The sequence below is a fragment of the Giraffa tippelskirchi genome, chromosome 12 (assembly GCF_054371585.1).
Source record: "Giraffa tippelskirchi isolate mGirTip1 chromosome 12, T2T-mGirTip1v1.2.pri, whole genome shotgun sequence".
Taxonomy (NCBI): Eukaryota; Metazoa; Chordata; class Mammalia; order Artiodactyla; family Giraffidae; genus Giraffa; species Giraffa tippelskirchi.
This window is the reverse complement of record NC_137286.1, coordinates 19,033,490-19,053,203: the sequence shown is the minus strand read 5'-3', so window position 1 is coordinate 19,053,203 and position 19,714 is coordinate 19,033,490.

Below are 19,714 nucleotides of genomic sequence, written 5' to 3'. Positions count from 1 at the left end.
TGTTTTGGCTGCTGGGCATTTAATTCTTTTTGGTGAGGAATTCTAAGCTTCGAGAGAGCCACTCCTACCTCACTCTCAGCTCTGTACATTCAGTGAAGCAGCTCAAATCCCTCTGCTCCTGCAGCACAACATATAACCTCAGGTTATTCCAATCAGTCACTTCTGTTCTCCTCGTTACAGTTACCGTTCCAGAGATGAACAATGAAACACCTACCAGGGGGTCTTCACAGCTACACTAGACATTTAAACTCACTTCCACACATCACCCTGATACTAGTTTACTCAGAAGGTCATAGGAGAGAAAACGGCTTGCCTGTGGCATTAGATATTAGTCTCTCTACAAGAGACTTGCAGTGGCCCAGCATAGCAATACAGCTCAAGGGCAAGAAAGCAAGATCCATATTGTACAGGTGAGAAAGAGAGGCCCTAGAAGAGCCAGTATCTCTTGTAACAAATCCAGAGGCCTAGCTCTCAGGGTCCCTGCAAGGGAAATATCAGTTTTAAGAGTCCCTGAAACTCAGGAGAGCCCAAAACATGGCAACCTCATCAGCTGTTCAGTTGATATAGTTTTTTTACCAGGTCCTGATGCAAATTACTAATCAAGCATCATTTTTATTACAAGAAATGTTGTCTAACAATGTAGCTGACTCTTGACTCTTACCAGATGTCTAGCATCAGAGAGTTAGTTGACCCAAGGTCAGATTCTGACTCAGTGGGGGAAATGGTTTTGTTAACCCTTTATCCATAGGCACTAAATTCTGGGACTGTAAAACATGTATCAGGAAATCAGGCTCTGTCCTTGCTGTCAGACTTTAACCCGAAAGGATATATCACAGGGAATTTCTGTAGCCACGTTACTGACACCAGAGAAGAAGCTCTCTTAGAATGGACCTAATCAGACAAAATAGAGCTTGGCAAGAGGGGAAGAAAAACCCAATCCCAGTGATTTTAGTAAGCACTAAAAGCTATTCTACTCCAGACCTTTTCAGTCATTTAAGTCAACAATTTCGCTTTTGGCTTAAGCCACTGTGTTGGGCAAATGGAATCCAATAAAAGATTATTAAATGAATATATCTACATTGCTGATCACTTCTGTTTATTTTGTTTTGATTGGTGATAGAGGACAGATTTGTTTTTGGGTTTTTTTTTGGCAAATAAAAAATGGCATCTGTGAAAAACATTGCTCAGTGGGTGGCAGATATGATTCTGTTTAATCACACACTAAGGCTTAACAATAAAACAATCAAGTTGAATAAAAATTATAAGAGCTAAGAAATCTCAGCTGAATGGTGGCATTAGAGCTGGGTACCCTTTTAACTGATTAAATTGATTCACTCATTGCTGTATTCAACAGTTACTGAATATTCTGTGCAGAAAACAAAAGCCTTTTAGCCTTTAGAAATGACCTTTTCATAGGCTTTGTGTTAGTCACTCAGTCACGTCAGACTCTGCGATCAAATGGACTGTAGCCTGTCAGCCTTCTCTGAGTTTGGAATTCTCCAGGCAAGAATACTGGAGTGGATTGCCATTTCCTTTTCTAGGAGATCTTCCCAACCCAGGGATTGAACCTGTGCCTCCTGCATTGCAGGCAGACTCTGTCGTCTGAGCCACCAGGGAAGCCCTTAGAAATGACCAGGTTAAACTTATTTGACAGAATGCTCCTCTGAGAAGTGGGGACCCGATGCTTTGTCTTGACTTTGTGACTGGTTAAATAAGGGCAGAGCTGTGTGCTTAACCCTTCCCAGGTTGTTAGGAAATCATACCTGCAAAGCTCCTGGCATTCAGGCTGCTGGGCTGCCCAACTCCGGGGGTAGCTTTCACACAAATCTCTTGTGCACATCCCCCGCCCCCCCCACCCCAGTCTTCTGTTGTGTTGTGGTTCTATCTAGTACAGCCTCTGCACACCCACGGTGTCAACTGGTTAGAGTACGTGTTATTTTGGACAAGTACAAATCATGGGATAGAATCAGAAAGTGATTGTCTTAGTCTCTCTGGGCAACTATGTCTGACTGCTAAGCTGCTAAGTCACTTCAGTCGTGTCCGACTCTGTGCAACCCCACAGACCGCAGCCCACCAGGCTCCCCCGTCCCTGGGATTCTCCAGGCAAGAACACTGGAGTGGGTTGCCATTTCCTTCTCCAATGCATGAAAGTGAAAAGTGAAAGTGAAGTTGCTCAGTCGTGTCTGACCCTTAGCGAACCCATGGACTGCAGCCTATCAGGCTCCTCTGTCCGTAGGATTTTCCAGGCAAGAGTACTGGAGTGGGTTGCCATTTCCTTCTCCGACTAGGTGGCTTATAAACAACAAATTTATTCTTCAGAGTTCTGGGAGATGGGAAGTACAAGATTAAGGTGTTGGAAAATTTAGTGTCCGGTGAGAATTTTTAGTCTGGTGAGACTTTAAACATTGGTCAGTTAAAAAAAGAAGAAAGGCCACAGCCACAAGGAAGTCACAGGAAAGAGACTCTCCCCCACTGCACACTTCCCTCCCCCTCCTCTGGCCTGGCCCTCCTGGGGTGGGGTCCCGTGGCCAGACCCTGGTTTGGAAGTGGATTCATAGATTTATTAGGGAAGAGTCCTTACCTGCCCATTCTGTTTGTGGTCATCTATCAGCTGTGTCCTGGCCTGGATTTTATTTGGAGGACTAGAAGCTAGGTTGCTATTTTTCCCAACCTTGCTGACTCTCATTCTGTTGTGTGGAACTCAGGTTTCCGTCTTAAACAACACAGAAAATGAATATGTTTCAGGGGAGCCTTGATGATGCCCCTCTCATCCCAGAGGGAGAGCGGAGTGGAGGGGAACTGTTAATCTGCTTCCCAGATGTGCAGACTGCAAGTTTCTGGGAGGAGGCCCAGCTTTTCCACCTGTGACTGCAGTCCCTGACCCAATTCATCTTGAGCCCAGACTTCCTTGGGTCAGCTGGGAATAAATGCCTGTGTCTTTTTCTAGGTCAGTTTTCCCAGCATACTCCTTGCTGTTCTTAAGAAAAATAGCAAGAGGCACTGGGCTTCTCAGTGATCGCTGTTTTATCATTGTGTCCTCACATGCTCGAAGGGGCAAGGTATCTTTCCAGGGTTTCTTTTATAAGGGCACTAATCCCATTCATGAGAGCTCTACCCTCATGACCTAGTCATATCTCAAAGGCTCCCATCTCTAAATGTTGGGGATTGGTTTTCAACATGTAAAATTCCATGGGAGTGAGAAACACAAAGAGCCTAAAGGAGCAAATATACTTTCGTCTTCCATATTCTTTTAAAATTCATTCATTGGAAATATTTCCCTGAAACTGTCCAAAAAGGAACTTTTCTGATTATTCATATGTAATACAAACTTTATTGGCCCAGAAATTAAATTGCCTAATTCCATATGACTATCAAAATTTCAAATGTAATTGAAAGTTAAAAGTTCTCTCTCTGGGATTGAACTTTCCGTGGGCACTGCATGCAGTTAGAAAGGGAGTGTATTGACAGTGGCTTCTTTCATTCCATGCCTTGAGTGTTTACTTTTCTCTAGATGCCTGATAACCATGATTTCTGACTCCTCTGGGATTTGAAGAGGGGTGATGGGTGAAGTGAAGATGTAAAAAGGGCAGGGAAGTTTTTTCTTTCTTGATGCTGTGAAAATTACCCTCGTGTTCTTTGGAGTTTGAAAGTGAAGTGAAAATGTTAGTCACTCAGTTGTGTGTCCAACTCTTTGTGACCCCATGGACTGTAGCCACCAGGCTCCTCTGTCCATGGAATTCTCCAGGCAAGAATACTGGAGTGGGTAGCCATTCCCTTCTCCAGGGGATCTTTCTGACCCAGGGATCAAACCCAGGTTTCCCATGTTGCAGGCAGATTCTTTACCATCTGAGCCAGGCAGCTTGGTGAATGCTTAAGTGGACTCTCTGGGCTGTGGGATTTATATATGGCTTCTTTAGAGGTGCTCAGTTTTCTGGAGACCTCTTATCTAGAGCTACCTTGACAAAGGAAGGTGTCTCTTTACTATACCTTGTCACTTACAGGTTCTTCAAGCCCCTGAGAATTCAACCACTCACATTTAGCTACTTTATGCTGGAGACTCATTATCTTTCTATCCTATCCTCTTAGACAAGACATAAAGTAACCCCACTCTAGTGTTCTCTTGCACATGGGTCCCAGAAAACCTTCTAGAATCTTTTGCCCTGATGCATTCTAGACGGGCAGAATAAGTCACCAAACTGCTGTCTCACTTTTGTTCTGCCACCAATGCTTTCAGCTTTAGGTTTTTTAGACATGAGTCAGATATTAATTCAATCTATCTCCCATTCTGAAATAGCAGTTATTAGGCTTTCTGAGTACTCCTGTTGAAGGTTTTTCACTAGATTGAAGGCAAGGAGAGACAAGTATTTCCTTAATTTTAAAAAAGGTTTGGGTTCAAATAGGTCCATCAAAAAAAAAATTGAAAATATCTTCACTCTTGATCTTTTATACCTTGAACGTGGATGAGGGATTGAAGAACTGTCTAATTCTAATGGTTTCAAATACATTCTTATGAATGTCAACTTTAATGACGTATGTTATGTTTGATTAAATGCACCTATTTTAAATGTACAGTTCAATGGGTTTTTGACAAATAGATCCACTCATATAATGTCCATCATAATCAATATATAGAACATTTTCATCACCCTAAAAAATTCCCTCATGCTCTGGTGAAGTTAACTTACTACCCAACCCTGGATTTTGGGTGATGTGATCTAATTTTGACACTGTAGTTTAGATTAGCCTTTTCTGAAATTTCCTAAAACTGAAATCATACAGTATATATCCTTTTATATCTTGTTTTGCCAAATATGATATTTTGGGAATTCAACCACATTAATTCACTCTTTTTTTTTTTTTTCTGAGTAGTATTATGTTGTTTGGTTATACCGTGATTTGTTTATACATTTCTGTTTATGGGTGTGTGGGCTGTTTTCATTTTTTTGCTATTACAAATAAAGTTGCTATGGCATAGTCTGAGGTAAAGATATTCTCTCTATGGGATGCATTCTAGTTTATCTTTGTTTGAAGCTTTTATTTGGTTTAAAAAAACAGTTTTTTACATTGTCATAGAAGATAAACTGTGACTTAATGCCCATCATGTAAATACCTTATTTTGTTTACTCATGTGCTGCTATGTTTAATATCCCTTTGCAATCCAGACAGTAATAATATAAATATATGTGTAACCTTTGGGACATTGGCCCATTAGTTGTGAATGAGTACTTTATAACCTTGTAGGAATGCCCTGGGATGTGTACCTCTCCATCTTCACATGGAGATTTTGATCTAGGTCTTCACAGGCACACACAACTAGTTGATAAAAATGAGCCACTAATACTCTAATGCCTTCCAGATCATCCTCCTGGTGTCTCCAATCTACTGTGTCTGCCTGGCCACAGACTCTAGGCTATGGATCTTGCTATTAACTCTTCCTGCAATTCTAGACATATCCTTGGTATTTGGTTGTCATAAGCTTAGATTCTTAGCTGTCCGTCAAGGACTTGGCTCAGAACTTCCCTACATATAGTCACCTAGTGTAGATTACTGTCCCCTGGTTCTGTCCAGATTTTAAGTCCTGCTTGGTCCTCCAAAGTTGGGTGTTTAGATATAGATGCTTGAAATTGCATCAAATAAGAAAAAGTGGAAGGAAATGGACATATTTAGCAAAATGGAATGAAAGCTAGAGATAGATAAGATTGCTCTCAACAAATTTTTGAAGGCCTGATGAGAAAGAGTTTGAGTAACCTCTGGGAGTTGGTGATGGACAGGGAGGCCTGGCATGCTGCAGTCCGTGGGGTCACAAAGAGTTGGACATGACTGAGCGACTGAACTGACTGACTGATGAAAAAGAATATGTTGATTTATACCCCTCTCCTCACTTTGGGGGAGCGCTCCAAAGTATACAACTAGGATCACTGGGTACAAGATTGGAGAATTACATTTTGTCATGATCATCAGAATCAACTAAAAATCAAACAAAATCAATTAAAAATGGAATGGGCTGTAATTGAGAAGTAGTAAGCTAATGTCATTGCAGATGTTTTAAGGTTAGACACTTGGTGAGGATTAATAGCATGGTTGGATTAAATAAACAAAGTTCCTTCTATTTCTGAGATCTTATGAATCTCTTTTGAGTGTCTTTTTATAGGAAACTGCTCAGGCATACTATTGGCTGATATAATTTCTTTATTTCTTCAACTGCTAGGAGAGGATTGGTAGGACACTGGCCGAATTCATTTAGAGAACTAGAAAGAGGAAGAGTGAAGGTATGAGATGGAAAAGTTACAAAACAAGTAAATACACCAACAATAAGTTTAAAAATAGCTACGTGTAGATGATTTCTCATCTTAGAGTGATGAGGTGGGCAGGTCAGAAAACAAACACTATTATAAGCCACAAACCTTAGAATAAAAGTGTTAGATGAGTCGATTTCTCACTGCAGAGCCTGGGACGGAGAGGTATCTGAAGTATTGTACTGTCAATAGAATCTGGTGGCTTTCACTGAAAGATCAGATTTGGTGTCTGTTTCTTCTTAGGTTTATTTTATTTTGGTAAACCAAGGTCACCCTTCCCATTAAAATGCAGAGCAGAGTTTCTATTATTAGCTGTCCCATAACAATTTCATGGCTTAACAACAATGAAAAGACATTCCATGTTTTTACCAAAAGAGCTCCAGGCTAATCAGATTCTAGGAAAATACTGTAGTAACTTTGACTTGGTAATCAACATGCAGTCACTGAATTGCTTAAGTAGATGAAAAACAGCTTGTTTTCTCTGCTTTCTAGAGTATTCCCAGGTCAATTTTCTGAAGCTTCATTAACTGATTTTACACTGTGACAGTTACTTGACACAGAGATGGTGTACAAATGCTTATTTAACAGCACAATGCTGTTAGCAATATGCTTTTAAAAATCACTTTTCAGGAGATGTACTGTACTTTATTAGTTTTAAAAAATCAATAACGTATTTTCATGATTACAAGTGACATCTATTTTCTAGTTAAGCAAGTTGTGCTTTCTATCCTACATGCTGCTTTATAGGGATTTCTTTCTTTTCTCCTCTTATGTTAAAGGATGGTTTCTTCCTAATCAGCTGAGTTTGGAATTTCATAGTTTTTATGTATCTCAGCACAATTTTTGTGGGCATAGCTAATTAATAAAATTAGTAGTTGGGCTTCCTAATTCTGATATTTTACAAGAGGATACATTTCATTAGCAGAATATCCTCAAGCATGGCACATAAAGAACCTTGCCAAATGATGCATTAGAGAATCAAGTAATAGCTGACAGATCAACCTTTGGGCCAGGATGTTGTATTATGACTCCTCCTGGACTTCATCGGTGGTGGAAAGACATGTTGGGCCAGCACTTTGAGACAGTGAGCCTTTTTTTTTCCCCCAGTAGAGAAAGGTAGACATTCACTCTCTTGAGCACTGTGGATAGGCTTTAAGATAGGATATGAGCTGTTCTCAGGCCTTCACCTAAAATGGTATTGTCTAGAGTAGCAGCAATGGCACCACGTGCGTTCATGGTTCAGTTCAGTCATGGAAAAAACCTATTAATCTCAGATGACTACAGTGAAAATTTGGTTACTTTACATGTCTGTTTGAAAAATACATTAAGGAATAAAGACTAGCCATAGGAATAAAAGTCTTTTAGTTTAAAGTTGCTTTTGGTGCTAACCCTACTGATTTTTTCATAAGTCCTCCTAGTAGTTAAATAATAAACTCCCCTGAACAGGTGGGGAATCTCTACAGTATTAGAACTTCTTGTGAGCTGGGGCTGTATTTCATTTGCCTTTTCAGTCCTTGGGAGAAAGGGAGTGAGCTTGCATGCACAGGCTTTAAAATGAACCCCAAGCTGGTGACTATAAAGTTACTGCTATGGTGGACCTAGATTGGACTATAGGAGAAAGTCGAAATTCTTACCAAAGGTGGGGCTATGATTTACGTGTGCCTGTTGGGAGTCTGGTGGAGATGGTTGTGGTTGGGGTTAGAAGAAATTACTCAATGAAAACAAATATTTTCTTCATCTATCATCATTTTGTTTATCTTTGAATTTTATTGAGGGCAGGAATTTTATATTACATTTATTACTCCAAATGCCAAGCACATATCTCTTGAATAAAACTGAATATAGCCAAGTGTATCTTTTTTAAATTCCTAGATAATGCTTCCATTCATTAGGGAAATTTTTACAGATAAAGGATTGGGTTGGGCTCATTCTATACTTGTTTCAGATGTGTGTGAATGTATGTGTAGTAGAGGCATGAAGAAATTAAAAAGGAAAAAATATATTATGTGTCTTTAAAAATTCTCCTCCTACTTTGCAGATTGATAAATAAACACACATACTCTTTAGTTCAAAAGATAGAATTTGGTGTTCATTGTTTAGCTCTAAAGCCCATTATTTTAAAGGGAATTTTCCCAATTCTTGTTCACTAATACTCTCTGAAGCATTTATTCTTTGAACAAAATACCTTTTGAATCTTTTCACTGAATGTTAATCCTTCTTAAAATTGAAATTTACCTTTTGTTAAGTCATTTAATTGGGATCTCTAATAAGTCATAACTTTGGATTTTAAATGCAAGAGAAATATTTCTCTGAGAAATGTTGCATTTCACATTATGAGACATTATTTCAAAAATAACTTCATGAACCTTAGTTATTTTTAATTATCCTTTATGTGAGAGAGGATTTGTGTCTCATTTATCCAAGGATATCTACAGAATCATTGGGGATAAAAGCCCTTCTCATTTTGACAGGTTGTTTTAGGGATTCTGTCAATGCAAAGAATGCTAATATCAAGAACATTTTCTCAGAATCTATTTCTTCATAAAGGAGTAAGATTTAATACCCAAAAGTGGTGCAAAGAAACTGATATGTGCAATAGCTTTATCTTATCCAGTGATAGGGGGTCTCCTGAGTAGCTCGGCTGGTAAAGAATCCGCCTGCAATGCAGGAGACCCCAGTTCGATTCCTGGGTCAGGATGTTCCCCTGGAGAAGGGATTGACAACCCACTCCAGTGTTCTTGGTTTTCCCTGGTGGCTCAGATGGTAAAGAATCTACCTGCAGTGTGGGAGACTTGGGTCCAATCCCTGGGCTGGAAAGATCCCCTGAAGGAGGGCATGGCAACCCACTTCAGTTTTCTTGCCTGGAGAATCCCCATGGACCTAGGTGCCTGGTGGGTTACAGTCCATAGAGTCGCAAAGAGTTGGACATGATTGAGCAACTTAACACACACACATCCAATGATAGAGCATATATATAAAAGATACTGGTGTAACAAAGGCCTGTTATTTGGGGGAGCGACATTTCTATCAATATGAGGTTAGTTGGATAATTAATTACCTAATACAGTATCAAAATATGGTGATCTTACCAATAATCAGAAATGCAGTAAATACCGAGGTGTTCAGATGGCTGCTCACTTAAAGCTCATTCATGTCTACAGTGAAGAGATCACAACTTGTGAAGACTGCCTCATGGTTGATAATAGCACACCTCCTCTTAGAGCCTCCTTTCTTTTCAACATTCTACCACATTATGAACTAATCCTGCATTGTGTTGGATGAAAGAGCATGAAATCAGAGGACTCAGAGAATGCTACCAGAAACCATGAGAGATTTCGACCTTTTTTTTCTAAAGAAAATTTTTTTTTTAATACTTGTTTTTGGTTGCACTGGGTCTCATTGCTGCACACAGGCTTTCTCAAGTTGTGACAAGCAGGGGCTACTCTTGGTTGCAGTGCACAGGCTTCTCATTGAGGTGGCTTCTCTTGTTGCCGAGCACGGGCTCAGTAGTTGAAATACATGGGCATTCTGCAGTCCCCTGCATTGGCAGGCAGATTCTTATCCACTGGACCACCAGGGAAGTCCTCTTGACTTGTTTTTCCCTGCTTTCCCGCCCCCACCCCCAACCCCACCCATGGAAAAGGCCACATACAGTGCTTGGAGATGTTTGGAATAAAGTAGTTGTAACTTCTTCCTGGTTTGAGGTGATGATCCCTGAATGTTTCAGTAGGCTTGGCTTGAGGCTAATGTACAGGAGGGGAGAGATTAGGAGAGTAGGCCTGAAAACTGATTCACAGGGAATGCTAGAAAGGATGCCTTTGGCTCTGGCAGCTAATGGATCTCAAGGGAGAAGATAACGTTTTGAAGTAGAGGCAGCAGTTTTTGTTATTTAGTGTTGATGGAGCATGGGAAAGTTCTAATTTACATATTGAATACCAAGTACTGAAGAAATGAAAGAGATGCAGCATTGCCTAGTAAGGAGAGCCTTATGTCACTCTAGCTAACGTTAGTTTGTTTGATCTTTAACTACCTTAGTAATCCCAGGAAAGTGCACACTGAACCTCGAGGGCCTTGTCTGTTAAATGAATGCTCGTCTATACAATGATCTTAGTGTATTTAGGAAATCTGCAGGGATGTTTTCACTTGTCACAATGATTTGGGGAACTCAGTTGACACTTACTGGAAAAAATTTGAAATACCTAATGTCCTGAAATGGGCAAAAGAGTCCAGCACAACAAGAAATTGTCTTGTGTGCAATAAAACTTTTATGTATTCCAGGGGACATTCATATAGACAAAGGTAACCTGTTTATAATATTCTGAGCCAAGAAACGAATTCATTTTACACACATAACAAAGTATTTTCTGTATGGCTTTAAGAAATACAGATTCAAAATTTAATAGACTTTGTATTTTAAAGGAGTCAGTAGGTGTTTATTGGAAGAAAATTTTGTTTTCTTTGGGACCTTCAAAGAGTTGTTTACCATCCAGGAAATGATGTTCTAGCAGCATGTTTCTCATGGAATTTGAGTTGCTGATACTCATGTCAGTCTGCGTTTGTAGCAGTGGCAGTCACAGTGATTTATGTAGAGCTTGTGTCTGAGTGCTTTGTGGTTTCCTAGTATAGTTTTGCCCAAGTATCTACAATTTGGAGTAATATTATTTAAATTCATTTCTCTGTCACTCTCCTTTTTATTACAGTATGCAATTATACACACATATTTGAAATTGTGTGTAGGCTGGTTATATTACCTTTGGATTTCAATTTCAGAAAAATAAAGGGGCCATGACTAAACATTTGACATAAAAAGTGTCATTGGACCTGATGGGGTTGAGAGTCAGTGGTTTAGATGATCTTCAAAATTGCTTTCATTTTTACCAAACTGTGTTCCTAAATAGGCTTCCCAGATGGCTTAGTGGGAAAGAATCCACCTGCCAATGCAGGAGACTCAGGAGACACGGATTTGATTCCTGGGTCGGGAAGGTCCCCTAGAGGAAATGACAGCATGATCCAGTATTCTTGTCAGGATTACCCCACAGTCCATAGGATCACAAAGAGTCAAACACGACTGAGCAATTGAACATGCACACACATCTGTAAATAATCTATGGCACATGCTTCATGATCAGTAGATGTCTAGATGCATTTGCCCTATTTTAGTGGGAAAAGATAACTTCATGAAAGGGACCAAAAAAATGATGAGGAAATGACCTGGAATCAGATGAGGTGAGAGAGCAAAAGAGAAATTTCTCTTCTTTTCTCACATTTCATAAATGTTAAAATTCCCATGATGTGCCTGCTAATTGTTACTAACTGGAGTTTAAGACCAAGTAATATATGGTTTTGAATATTATTATTGAATATATACAGTTTCCCAGGTGGCCCAGTGGTAAAGAATCTGCCTGTGAAAGCAAGAGACGTGAGTTCGATCCCTGGGTTGGGAAGATCCCCTGGAGAAGGAAATGGCACCTTGCTCCACTGTTTTTGCCTGGAAAATCCCATGGACAATTGAATATATACTAAAAAACAGTTCTCAAAGTTTTTACATTTTATGAAGATTTAATGTGTCATTCACACACACAAGATCATAGCCTTCTAGATACATTATTTCTAATCTGTTTAATTGTAACTGCGAATCTTAATACCACTATTGCAATAATTCTCCAGAACTTAAAATGTTAATATAAAATATTTTAAATACAAATTAGTTTTGGGAATTATAAAAGAAATATTACATTATGAATAGTTTGGATTAGAGAAGGTGATCCTTTCTCATGCTTCATGTCTCTGTTTAAACACAATTTTCTGGGGGGAGGTTCTTCTCTTCCCTAATGGTCCTATCTATTTGGGACCCTATTTTATTTTGGACTAATTCTAGACTTACCAAAGAGTTAAACAGAGAACATATTTTTTCACATGCCTTTTACCAAGCTTCTTCTGATATTAGCATTGCATATAACCAGTGAATTAAAACAAGAAATTAATATTGCTATGCCACTAAACCACAGACTAAATTTTTGTATTTCAGCACTTTTTCCACTAATGTCTTTGTTTTGTTCCTGTATCCAATCAGAATGGCATATTGCATTTAGTTGTCATAACTCTTCAGTTGTCTTTGATCTGTGACAGTTCCTGTCTTTCCTTATCTTTCCTGATCTTGGCACTTGACAGCAGGACTGTTTAGGTGTTTGGTGGAATGCTCCTCAGTTGAATTTCTGTTGTCCCATAATTGAGGTTATGGATATTGGGGAAGAAAGACACAGAACTGAGATGTGCTTCTCAGTGTATCATATGAGGGATACATGATATCATGTCTTATTACTGGGGAGGTACCCTTGATCATTTGCTCAAGGCAGTACCTGCCAAGTTCCTCCACTGTAAATTTCCTGTGTTTTACTTTTTGATAAAAAATATGTATTTATTTATTTTGGGCTGGGCTGGTCCTTTATTGCTGTGCAAGGGCTTTTTCTAGTTGCAGCAAGTAGATTTCTTGTGGTGGTGGCTTCTCTTGTTGTGGAGCACGGATTCTCAGGCACACAGGCTTCAGCAGTTGCTGCAGGAGGCTCAGCAGTTGTGGCACACAGGCTTAGTTGCCCCATGGCATGTGGGATCTTCCTGGACCAGGGATTGAACTGGGGTGCCTTGCTTTTCAAGGCAGATTCTTAACCACTGGACCACAGGAAAATCTTGTGTTTTACTTTTAGATTTATAAATATTGGGGGTGAGACACTTTCAGGCTATGCAAATATATCCAGCTTCTCCTTAAGGCTTCATCAACTGAATTTAGTGTTCTACAGTGGAAATTGCCTACAGCAGTTTTTACAGTGGTGCTGTAATGTTGACTTTTAATTTCTCTTACTTTTCTACATTTATTAATTGGAATTGTTCTGAAGGCATAGTTATCCCTTGTTTTATTTATTCAATCATTTATATCAGTTTGGACTCATGACTATTTTATTCTTTAGCTTAGCATTTAATACTGTTATTATGTATATTTTTGCTCAAATTGTTCCAACTTTGACCATGTGAGCCTTCACTTCAGTTCCTGATCCTTTTTAATATTTTCCTCACATTTTTCTCTTTCCTTTAAGCATTTCCCTGTGTTTAGGTATCACAAGATGTGCCAGGTTCTTTTTGTACTTTTTCCTACCCTCACAGTGGAATCAACCAACTTCTTCAAGGAGCTCTGATATTTAAAAGTATTCTTTTATCTACCAAGTTATCATAACTTGATGCCACTCAAGAAGCATGTATTTTTATCAGTAGTCACTTGTCTTGAACTTGACAATTTTCTTTTCTGCAGTGAAAAGATGCTTAATTTGTTCTAATTGTATAGGCAACTTCAGTTCATTTCAGTTCAGTTCAGTCGCTCAGTCATGTCCGATTCTTTGCAACCCCATGAACCACAGCACTCCAGGCTTCCCTGTCCATCAGCAACTCTCGGAGCTTACTCAAACTCATGCCATCGAGTCGGTGATGCCATCCAATCATCTCATCCTCTGTTGTCCCCTTTTCCTCCCGTCTTCAATCTTTCCCAGCATTAGGGTCTTTTCAAATGAGTCAGTTCTTCACATCAGGTGGCCCAAGTATTGGAGTTTCAGCTTCAACATCAGTCCTTCCAATGAATACCCAGGACTGATCTCCTTTAGGATGGACTGGTTGGATCTCCTTGTAGTCCAAGGGACTCTCAAGAGTCTTCTCCAACACCATAGTTCAAAAGCATCAATTCTTCCGCGCTCGGCTTTCTTTATAGTCCAAATCTCACATCCATACATGACTACTCGAAAAACCATAGCTTTGACTAGACAGAGTTGGCAAAGTAGTGTCTCTGCTTTTTAATATGCTGTCTAGGTTGGTCATAGCTTTTCTTCCAAGGAATAAGCATCTTTTAATTTCATGGCTGCAATCACCATCTGCAGTGATTTTGGAGCCCCCCAAAATAAAGTCTCTCACTGTTTCCATTGTTTCCCCATCTATTTGCCCATCATGATGGGACCAGATGCCATGATCTTAGTTTTCTGAATGTTGAGTTTTAAGCCCACTTTTTCACTCTTCTCTTTCATTTCCATCAAGAGGCTCTTTAGTTCTTCTTTGCTTTCTGCCATAAGGGTGGTGTCATCTGCATATCTGAGGTTATTGATATTTCTCCCAGCAATCTGGATTCCAGCTTGTGTTTCATCCAGCCCAGCATTTCTCATGATGTGCTCTGTATATAAGTTAAATAAGCAGGGTGACAATATACAGCCTTGATGTACTCCTTTCCCAAGTTGGAACCAGTCTGTTGTTCCATGTCCAGTTCTAACTGTTGCTGCTTGACCTGCATACAGATTTCTCAGGAGGCAGGTCAGGTGGTCTGATATTCCCATCTCTTGAAGAATTTTCCAGTTTGTTGTGATCCACACAGTCAAAAGCTTTGGCATAGTCAATAAAGCAGAAGTAGATGTTTTTCTGGAACTCTCTTTGTCAAATGGCAGCCTGCCTGTTTAAATGTTTAGTAGTTTATACTCTACTACTCTCCTTTTTGCAGTTATTTTTGTTTCTCCCTCTTTGAATTATTATTTGGAATTGATTTCATTCATTCAGTGAGCACCAATATTTCAGGCACTGGAGAGAACAGACATACATGCCACAGAAAAGTGTCTGCTGTCATGAAATATCAATTAAAATTAATGGCTTTAATAAAAACTAAAACCCAAACTCTTTTAATAGAAATTACCATGTATTTTACTAGAAAATATATGATTATATTTTATAAACTGTTCTGAAAGTACTAGAATTTGTGGATCATAAAAGCCTCTGAAATAGACTTTGAAAAAATAGGGGGACTTCCCTGGTGGTCCAGTGATTAAGACTCGGCCTTGCAATGCAGGGGACCTGGGTTTGATCCCTAATGAGGGAACTAAGATCCCACATGCCTCGGAGCAACTAAGCGCATGAGCCATAGCTAGAGTCCATATGCCACTATGAAAGATCCCAGGTACTGCAAGTAAGACCCAACACAGCCAAATAAATACATATTTTTTTTAAAGAGAAAAAAATAAATGCTTGTTTATATCTTATAAAGAGAGCTGATATCAGAACTACTATTCAGTCTAAACCCTAATGTAAACACCCCCCTTTTTAAACTTTTAAAAAAGTCTAAGACTTCCTGGCTGTCTCCCAGTGCTCTGCTGAATGACCCCACCCAGGCCTGTGCTCCCCAAGTGAGTTAGTTGGTGGGATGCTGGCATGGGCATCACCAGTTCATAGCGTTTGCCTGGAGACCTAGTTATGCTGCCTGTTAGCTGCAGGACTTGAGGTCACTTAGTTTTTTTTTTCTTCTCTATTCACTCATTTCCAAATGTAAATCTAATTCACATAATAGTTATGGGAATTAATGACAGAAAATTCATACAGCTATTTCCTAGAAAAACAAAAATTAACATTAGTAAAATCTCTATGGATGTTATATAAGCCTTTTAGGAAGTAGCTCTAATTGGAAAGTTTTGGGAAATAGGTAGGCTCTTTTAAAATTTCCCAATTCATGACATGTGGTTGAGGCCATCTGTAGCCAAAGCTTCAGTGCCTTCATAACCTTATCTCTTCAGCTGCACCTTTGAATGAGGTTTTGTAACAATAGAGAAGGAATTACATCATATTTCTTTTATAAAATCTCCAGTACCATTAATGTGTGGCTAATGATATTTTACTAAGTAAATGTTGAATGAAAGCTCTTTCTTCCTTGCAAATACAAGTAAAATAATTTTTATTTCCATAACCATAGAGCATATATAGGGGTGTATGTGCATGTGTAAGGGAAGGAGTGGGAATAGGGGGTGACCTGTGTCTCCTCTCAAGTTTCCAGAGGAGGAAAAAAATTAACTGAGATTTGACACACCTGTCACAAGTACAGGAAATTAACGAATTGTGAAACCATTTTAGTTATGTCATACTTATGCATCTTAAGTAATTGTGTTTTTTGTAGTTTTGAAGAATTACTTGTTCATGCTTATTAAACATATGTTAGGATAATAATGAATTCAGATTATTTAGTTTAGAAGAATACATAAATATGTTGATGTCCATTTTCACATTGTGCTAATTGTGATTTTTATAATCAATTTCTGGTTTTCTTCATTAATCTGAGAGATCAAATTATAAACTGTGGATTAGTAAAACAAGTAATGATTATCTTCTTTATTAAAACACAGATTAGCTCATTTTTACTTAGTGAAAGAGTCTTTCCACTCCTAGTTCATGTTGATTCAATAAACAAATCAGAAAGACAGCAATAAACAAATGGCAAAATAGTTGAAACAAAGCCATGTGATTATTATTTGCTTTTTAATTCTAAGGTGTTCATGAGTCATGCTGTAGGAGGATTTTCTGTAAAGCAATAAGTCTATACTGTTTGAAAATCTGGCTCTATAAATCAGAATATTAAGAATATGCTGAGGGGCTGGAGAAGGACAGTGTTTATTTACATGAGACTCTGTTACTTCCATCTGGATCTTCCTCTCGATTTGCTTAATATTTCATTTGAATAAAGCATTCTGGGGGGAAAAGGTTTAAAACATTATGTAAGTGTGCTTGTATTCAACAGGAGTTATGAACAGAAGATATTCAAGATTTTAAAAGAACCACTCAAGAAGATCTGAAACTACATTCTGCATGTCTTCTGAGATCAGCTCTGCAGGATGCAAATAAAAGGACAAATCTCGATTGAGGAAATCAGCGATAAGTAAGTAAGCTCACTCTTATCTTCCAGTGTTGTCATGGATATGCAGTGAGTAAAATGTGCCCTTCTGCTTGTTATCTTTGATGTCAAAAGCTATGGTATTGTCAGTGATTTTTCTCATGGCCTTCTATTCAATACCTTTCTCAGTCTTCAGTGTAAGCCAGTGGCAAGATAACAAAGATGCTCACAGGGGTGAGGAAGTATTGACACTGTTTAGGTATAATGGAAGGACACAGTGTTCGACAGCATTGTCTTGCACCAAATAGCCATATCCCTTGGGTCATTGGTGACTGAGGTCTGAAACAGTGCATTGTGCAGCATGGTGTCTTAGCTTACTTCTAGCTCCAAATTTCTTTAGTTCCTCGATAAGCTGGAATGAGATTACCAGTGATGGGTTTTGGATACTGTTATGCAATATATGTCAATCATATCCAAACTGCCAGGCTTAGTATCCACCAATCTTAAGTATCTACCTATGTTTAAGGATTTCACTTTTTTTTTTAACTTGAGTGATGAGCTGAAATGATTTGGTACTGAGGAGAGTGAAATGGGGTATTGGGTGTATTCTCTCTGGTGGTTCTCTATAAGATGTCCATATCTTCATAAATTATCCCTTTATTGAATTCCCTCAAATTTCCCTACTTGCGTGTGTTATCTGTTCTGCTGATGCTGATATTGAACAAAGTGAGGTTGAGAAAGGATGGCTTTTACTCATAAGGTCCAGATTCTCAACTGAGATGTTGATTTGGGTAAAAATCACACCATAAGGAAGAATGAGTGGTATTACCAGGTATACTAAGCTGAACATGGAACTCAAAGATGTTTGGTACTGATCCCTAGAAACTGGGACTGTTATCTCATATGGTAAGAAATTTTAAGGTGTGATTAAGCTAGGTATCTTGAGATGGGATGTTTATCCTGAATTATCCAGGTGAGTGTAATGTAATCACAAGTTCTTATAAGATGGGGAAGCAGGAGGGTTAGAGTTTGAGAAAGTGATGTGACATGGAGGCAGAGGATAAGTGATGCTACTGCAAGAAGTGGAGCTTGAACCAAAGAAGACAGGACAATCTCTAGATGCTGCTCCTACAGAAGGAATGCTGACAGCTTGATTTTAGAGCTTCTGACCTTCAGAACTGTAAGTAATACATTTATGTTGTTTTAATCCATTAAGTTTGCAGTGATGTATTACAGCAGTAATAGTAAATGAATATACCAGAGAATGAGATCAACAGTTGGTTAGTTTCCACAGAAGTATTCACTTAATTTAAAAACCTTTTAGACATGTGCAAAAATAGAATAGTATAATGATGTCTTCTGTTATTTAAAAAAAAATTCTCCTAACATCTAAGACCCAGCCTCTCTTCATTTGTGGTGAGTATTCATCATTTTATATTTATATATATATATATATAAATGCATATGTGTATGTATATATTTATATTTTGGTTTTCCAGCATCTGAACCACTTTGCCATGTTTTGAAGACTTTCTCATCTTATGTATTCTTGGTAGGGGTAGAACCTACTTCCTAGTATCAAAGCTGGAAATCCCAGGTACTTGACTTCCCAACTTTGCTAGTTGCTGGGCTACAAGCTTTAAGCCCTAGACTCTGCCACGTAGATGCGCTATGCCATTCCTTAGAATCAGCCACAGGGATGGCGATTGCAAGTGGAGTTCTCAGCAGTGGCCACAGAGGTAATTGCAGCAAGACTGAGTTTCTCTGTGACCCAGCATTTCTTTCACTGCGCCAGGTCTGCTGTATGACTGAGAGTTTTGTTGTTAGCTATATACCTTCGAGCCCAAATTTTCCAGATTCTGAATGATTTTGACAAATTATCTTTGCCCCTAAATCAGCCTGAGTTGGTATATGGGTTTGTGTCCCTTGAAACTAAGAACCTGGTTACTACATAATTTTCTGTTCTGCCATCCTCACTGTGTCAGCTTTCACTTCAGGCAAGGATTCCTTTTGACTTCACGATAGCTGTAACTGTGGCCAGAATTGTAGGCAGACACACTAACCCCCAGAGGGGGAAGAAATCACCTATATTTATGTTTCTCTCTTAGGAGTGGAGGCCTCTTTACCTCCAAGCCTCTTAGCAGATTTTTCTCTCACCCCACACCTGGTGGCTGGTACATAATACCAGTCAAATCACTTTGTCAGCCACAAAAAAAGTTTCTCTGAAGAGTAAATAAGACAATGTGTGTAAAGCTTTTCACCCTGTACCTGGCATACTTGAAGCTTTCAGATGAAGACTTTTAATTCTCATAACAAAATCCCTCGGGGAGTTTTGTAGCATCCCTGTAACTCAGGATTCACCTCAGATTTACTGAAATGCAATATTTAGATGCAGGGCCTAGTTATCAATATTTTATTAACTTCCTCAGGGCATTTTTAATATATCCTTGGTTAAGTATCACCAGAGAGGAATGATTGTAGCATTTGCCCTGAGGTATTTATCCAGGTGTTTTATCCTTCTACTGACGTGAAATTTCCTACTATCGCTTTCTCTTAGGGTATGGGTTAACGTTAAATGGTTGGCAAATTTAAGGACTAATTAGTAAAGATATCTGTCCTCTTAAAGAGCTGTTGCTGCTGCTGCTGCTAAGTCACTTCAGTCGTGTCTGACTCTGTGCGACCCCATAGACGGCAGCCCACCAGGCTCCGCCGTCCCTGGGATTCTCCAGGCAAGAACACTGGA